Raw genomic sequence first — 6,463 nt, 5'->3', positions numbered from 1 at the left:
GACATACTTGACGACATGTGCAACAACAGAGTCATGGCACAATATCACAGTCAACACTAGGGGGTGTCGTTTTGTAAGGTGAGCAATGACATGAACAAGGCCGTTTTGTCACGTCTGTCGTTAAGTGAATGTTGCATAGACATCTTCAGTGGACATAAGTAGTTGACAAAAGCAATATTTAGTCGACATAGGCATTATTTTTGGCACTAATGGAACGCCATATATACTGTGAGCAACCCCAAATGTTATTAAATACATATCCTTGCCTATTTTAAATGGGTTTACTGTGTAGTCCTGTGTATCACGTAGACTATACCACGGTCATTTAACTGCCTTCCCACACAGCAAAAGGACTCCGCGGCGGATCCGCCGCGGAGGTATGACGCCTTCCGGAACGGACCCGCGAAACGGACCCGTATCGGAGTCCAGATGCTCTCAGGAACGGATCCGCTACGAAGGCGGATCGCGGACCCGCCGTGGCTCCGCACTGCATCCACTCCGCATCCGCGATTAAAACCTTACCTCCGCGGCGGGTCCGTTTGGGATCCGCAAATCGATACATACATCCGCCGCGGACCCGGAACGGACTCAAAGGCTCATCTGGCCCGGGTCCGTTTTGGACCCGTTTATCTCATTTTCAAAATTCCTTCTGTTCTTGCTGTAGGATAAAACTAGGCAACTATAGGATAAAAGTAAAACTATCACTAGGCCTAGCCTAGGCTACTACAGCAATATAGGCCTACGATTAATCTGCATTGCCTCGTATTTTTAACTTAACAATACTGTCAATAAACCTAACAGAAAAGGTTTAAGTCAAGACATCAATTTACTGTACAAACGTGATCACTACTCAATGGAAATATAAAATGGACATTTATGGAAAGTTACAGGTTATAAGCTATTCTGTTTTTGTTAAGTAGCCTACATTGCCTAGGCTACTTTACATTCATTTTGTGGTCAAAACCTAATTTAGTGCTTTATAGGCCTAGGTCAGTGCAGACATTAAATATTTTATCTAATAGGCTACAACTTCAATGAAATACTGCGCTATGCACAGCTAAAATATCAGAAAATGAATAACTGGTGAATGACAAGAAGTTCAATAAAAAGATTGTTTAATGCTTATTTCTCCTATTACTCCATTTGTGTGGATGGAGGCGGAACACATCTCCTCGTTGCCCGATCCACCGCCGGTTGAAACACCTGATTGCGTGTTTGGTGACCTCAGTGTCCGTGGCAGACCGTGTCACCATGTTTTTCCTCACAGCACCTGTAATCAAACAGACAGATATGTTTATGTTTATGGTATGTAGCATCCAAAGCCAAGTATGCTTACACAATACAATATATGAGATAGGTATTAAGGAGATTAAATTTAAAAAGAAACATGACTTACAAAGCTCCTCTGTTCGCTGCACGTTGAGGGCTGGTGTGGGGGTGGAGGGAGTTGAGGAGGGACTGCCGTTCCTGGCCCATAGTGAGGTGGGCGGTGTGCGAGAGGGGGAACATTTTTTTATTAAATGGTAGTATTAAATTGTAAAATTGTATTAAATTGTTTTTTTTTTTATTAAATCTGTTAACCATGACTGATAATACACATGGGGCCTTTCTATTCACTAATATTTCAGAGATCAGTCCCTACCTTGAGTAACTCTCCGTATGTTAAATGCAGGTGCAGGTATAGGGAGTTGAGGTGGTGAAGTGTTGCGGTCCTGCCCCATGGTGAGGTGCTAAGGGAGATAAATGGTTGTGATCTGTTAAACATGGTAGGCTGAGAGCTACAGGGCCAAACAATGGCAAACAAAAACAAATCTCTGGTCATGCTGGACATGAATTTGTATGTTTCAATATTTTGGTATGCACTATCTATATCAACTCCATGAATGGATTGACATTGAAATCAATGTGTTTCAATACAATCTGATAATAATGAATGAACTTTTCAGGCAATATTGCATGAATGCAGATGTTTTAACTGACAAAATATTTGGCTGAGATTTTGAAAGTAATGGATAAAGTATGCAGAAAATCTCAGATGGTAATGCAGATGCAATCTGTTGATCTGAAATGGAGTGACTACTGCTGTGTTAATATAGATGGGGCCACTGTATTCAATATTATTTCAGAGATCAGTCTTTACCTTAACAGTTTTCTCCAGGTTGAGGGGTAGTGACTCAGCTGCCTGGCACTCGGCGAGATGGTGGAGCTGGAGGAATAGATACAAAGAGAGGGGAATGTATTTAGCACTAAGAATGTTAACCATATCTCTAATATTAATATTATGATTTAGTTATTTCAATGTAAAGAGATTATTACTTACTTTGACAGTGCAATTGGCTTGGGCTTGAGGCTTCAACTGATATACCAGGCGAGTTGGAAGGTACCTCAGAGATGCAAAGTCACCATTTTCTGGCTCTTCACTGTCATCAGAGTCCCCGAAACGATGGCTGTTACATAACGATATCATTATGGTTATTGCAATCCCAAAATGTCCAAATATACATATAGTACAAGCATCTCTGGTCTATTTTGGAATGCTACGGGAATGTGTTCACATTACATTTTAACAACCCAGAAAGTATCTTACTTGATCAAGCAAACCCAACAGAGGCAATCGTAACGTTAGATGCTAGAATCCAGCCGATAAAAGTTGACGCTGCAGAACAAACAAAATAGAAGATGGGGACCAAGTTCCATACAGTTAAGTTACGTTAGCATAATAAATCACAAACCGATGCCAATAGTTGTCTGAACCGACTTAAACAGTGATTAAATTGCCGAGGCTTTCATTACAAAGATGGCAGATAGACACTAAAGTTACGTATGAGACCAAACTTGGCAAAATGCAAACGTTAATGCACAGCTAGCTAGAGGCTAGGGCTAAACCATTATCAGTGAGTCAACATGCTAAAGTTGTAGGTAGCCATCATAGCAGAGTGCTTCACTGACTTCATTGACTGAAATACCAGTGCCAATATCACCTTAATCAAGGTTTGCATCGCAAACGTGATTTCAATATATGTATAGCACTAATAGACATTAGCAATAACTTATGCAATTGCGCCTAGCAGCATGCTAGCTAGCAGCTATATGCCGCTAGCATAGTAGCACTATATGGACAACAGCGACACATTAAAACAGACAAGACCAGACTAATGTTAAATAACAATGTGTGTTTTTTAAATCACACTACCATTACATATTCTGCCGAAATTGCTATCCCATTTTAAATCAGATAGGCTACAGACTCCTATGAGCATCACAGCTAACAATAACTTTAACTTTGCACAAACTGTTGCACAAAATGACAAACGTCTCTGGTTGCACTAACGTTAACGTTAGTCCTAATATCAAACAACGTCATTACAATTAATAAACATGATGATTATAAAACCACAAAGGCCAATGTTTAGCTATTGTGAATGTCGCAATATATTAATAAATATCACTTACTCGAGAGGGTTCAGCGCAACCGTGTCCCAGCAAAGAAAATATCCACTAGTATGACTCTTCTTGGCTCTTGGTGTACAGTCATGTTCAACCGTTACAGTAAATGCGCGTCCGCGCCCGCGGATCCGACATGGGTCCACTCAGGATCCGCTGTTTGACAGTAGAATTTACGGGACCGCCTGGAGGCGGAGCTGATCCTCTGTGAGGCACCAAAACGAATGCGACAGTCACGCGGGTTTGGCGTCTTGAAGGCGGATCCGCCTAGGAGTCTACTGCTGTGTGGGTTGGTATTTAAGTCAGAGGCCATTGCTTAGTATTTAACTGTAGCCTACACAAAGATGTAGATGTTACAAGAATGTTAATATCAGAATAATTATTGGTTGATACTAAATCAATATTGAATGTTTTTTATTTCTTTTGTGTGATCTATCATTCAGAATGCTGCAACATGCCACAATCAGCCAAAGAGCACACATCGTAACTCCTCTCCTAGTTACTCTCCATTGGCTCCCTACAGTAGACAGAATTAAATTTAAATCTCTCACTTTGGCCTATAGGACATTGACTGAATCTGCTCCTTGTTATTTTAATTCAATGATCAAGATATACATCCCCAACCGCCCACTGTGGTCTTCTGATGAACTTCTGTTGTGTCGACCAGTCTTAAACGCTAGGTCAAATTCAAGACTCTTTTCCTCAGTGGTACCATGTTGGTGGAATGAGTTGCCCAGTGCTCTTTGTTCTTGTGATAGTTTTTGGTCTTTTAAGCACTTCTTATACATTATGGTTTGTATGCAGTAGTACTGTTTTATTTTCATTATAGGCTGTTTGTATTTGTTAAGGGTAACCATAACCATCATAATGTGGTATTTTCTTATGCACTTGAAACAAAGAATAAAAATGTTTCTTTAAACGTAGTACCACTTTAAACACATCACACACTGAACAGCAAAGTAGCTTCCTGATTATGTGTAAAATGTTTAGAGTATCCTGTCCTGATGTAGTAGGTCCATGTTCTCATGTTTTTACAGCTGACATGAAGGCTGCAGTATTACATTTTTGATTTATAATGGAGCACCCTCTCTGGTGAAAGACTAGCAAGCCTGTGGTAGAGGCATACGATTACAGACATATTGAGAGGGCCTATCAATGGCCCTCAGTTGTCACAGTTTTCAATTTAGACGTATTATTTTGAAATGATGTACGTCTACGGGAGGATTTCTAATGCAAAATGCTTCTCCAGCAGTGCAATCGCAGGTAACAACGATACCTTAACGCATTTTCAGATACCGCTGTTCTGAGCATACTAAGCAAATTGGCCATTTGTAACTTTGAATCCCTCCTCACGTTAAGCTATGGTCCAATAATGTGTTCACTAAAACACAAGTAACGTTATTTGTCGGGCTGATTCATTAATGGGCATACCGAGGTTGTCGACCTAGCAGGCTAGGTGGCTTTTTTTGCCATTCGCAAAACTAAGCAAGAGTTAACGTTAATGAAACTTTACATCGCCTTCTCCAGTGACAAAGTATATTCAAATGAAGTTGCAACGATGATGGCGGCAATCACTGGTTACGTTAAACCATTTGAAACAAGTAGGACTGTAAATGATGGTGACTATGGCTAACGTCACTTCGGATCAATATAGCAGAGCCCTTTTACTTTACCTATCAACTGGCTAATGCTAGCATGATGTAGCATGCTATGAGCTAATATACTTAGCATCTACGAAAGAACAGCACATATCTTTTTTCACAAAGAATCTGTCACGACTAACAACGATGTCTCTTACCAGCAACTACACAATGTATGACTATCAATATGTATTTAGTCAGACTGTGATAAGATATAGCCTAATGATAATAACAGCAACACTTATTTAGGTTAGATTATGTGTCGAAATCATAGGGTCGAAATCAGGTGTTAAAATAAGTGAGCGATGACGCGGTAATGTCTGCAGCCAGCTGTCAATCATAGGTGTAAACACGCCCTTTTAGATTTGTTAATATAACATTAAAAAAAATAATTTCAGCGAGAAAATAAAAATTGTGTGTATTGAAGCATCTTGAAAACTATTTTTTCGAATAAAAAGTTGTTGATACAAAAATAGTTTTAGATGAGAAAAGTGACACGGAAAGTTGGCTACTTGGCCATTGAAATACATGGGGATGGGCGGAGTTACACATTGTACTGCAGCCAGCCACCAGGGGGCTCTGGACTAACGCTCGCATCACTCTTAACAGACGGCACACTGTCCAGTTCTATATATACAGTCTATGCATATGATAGATACACAGAAATTCTTCTCACACTTCCTTCGCCTTCAAAGTCATCAAAGTTAAACATTTATTTATGTATTATTATCATTCTCACCAAGTCGTGTTAATGTTGAAGCTACCATACATGATCATCTTCAAAAACAGTCATGCTAAAACAAAACAAAAAAGTTATAGCCTTGAAGCTAATCTTCTTTCCACTTTTCCGACCTACGGTCAATCCATCGAAAACCTCTGAAATGATTAGTGCCGTTTTTTAAAAAAAATTAGGTTTACTTTTTTTATTATTATTAGATTGCCTCTGTGTAATGCTTTACCTTAACATACGGTCGTGAATGCTAGGTTTTGCTCATAGATATATCTATGGGTTTTGCCATAGACTGTATATATAGAACTGGACAGTGTGCCGTCTGTTAAGAGTGATGCGAGCGCTAGTCCAGAGCCCCCTGGTGGCTGGCTGCAGTACAATGTGTAACTCCGCCCATCCCCATGTATTTCAATGGCCAAGTAGCCAACTTTCCGTGTCACTTTTCTCACCTAAAACTATTTTTGTATCAACAACTTTTTATTCGAAAAAATAGTTTTCAAGATGCTTCAATACACACAATTTTTCTTTTCTCGCTGAAATTATTTTTTTTAATGTTATATTAACAAATCTAAAAAGGGCGTGTTTACACCTATGATTGACAGCTGGCTGGCTGCAGACACGACGCTTTGTCCATTATGTTTTACCGTCT

General features: G+C 39.7%; 1 long non-coding RNA gene across 1 annotated transcript; it reads right to left on the bottom strand.

The window, feature by feature from the left end:
* Positions 1 to 1,671: 1,671 nt before the first annotated feature.
* On the bottom strand, positions 1,672 to 3,724 carry LOC121720899. The gene is made up of 5 exons (XR_006034657.1): positions 3,454 to 3,724; positions 2,588 to 2,656; positions 2,321 to 2,447; positions 2,141 to 2,206; positions 1,672 to 1,730 (listed from the first exon to the last, which is right to left on the bottom strand). It is a non-coding gene; the product is annotated as an uncharacterized LOC121720899 (long non-coding RNA).
* Between the last annotated feature and the right edge of the window lie 2,739 nt (positions 3,725 to 6,463).

The sequence above is a fragment of the Alosa sapidissima genome, chromosome 10, assembly GCF_018492685.1.
Source record: "Alosa sapidissima isolate fAloSap1 chromosome 10, fAloSap1.pri, whole genome shotgun sequence".
Lineage (NCBI taxonomy): Eukaryota > Metazoa > Chordata > Actinopteri > Clupeiformes > Clupeidae > Alosa > Alosa sapidissima.
The sequence above is the reverse complement of the archived record's forward strand: the minus strand, read 5'-3'. Positions and strand labels throughout refer to the sequence as shown.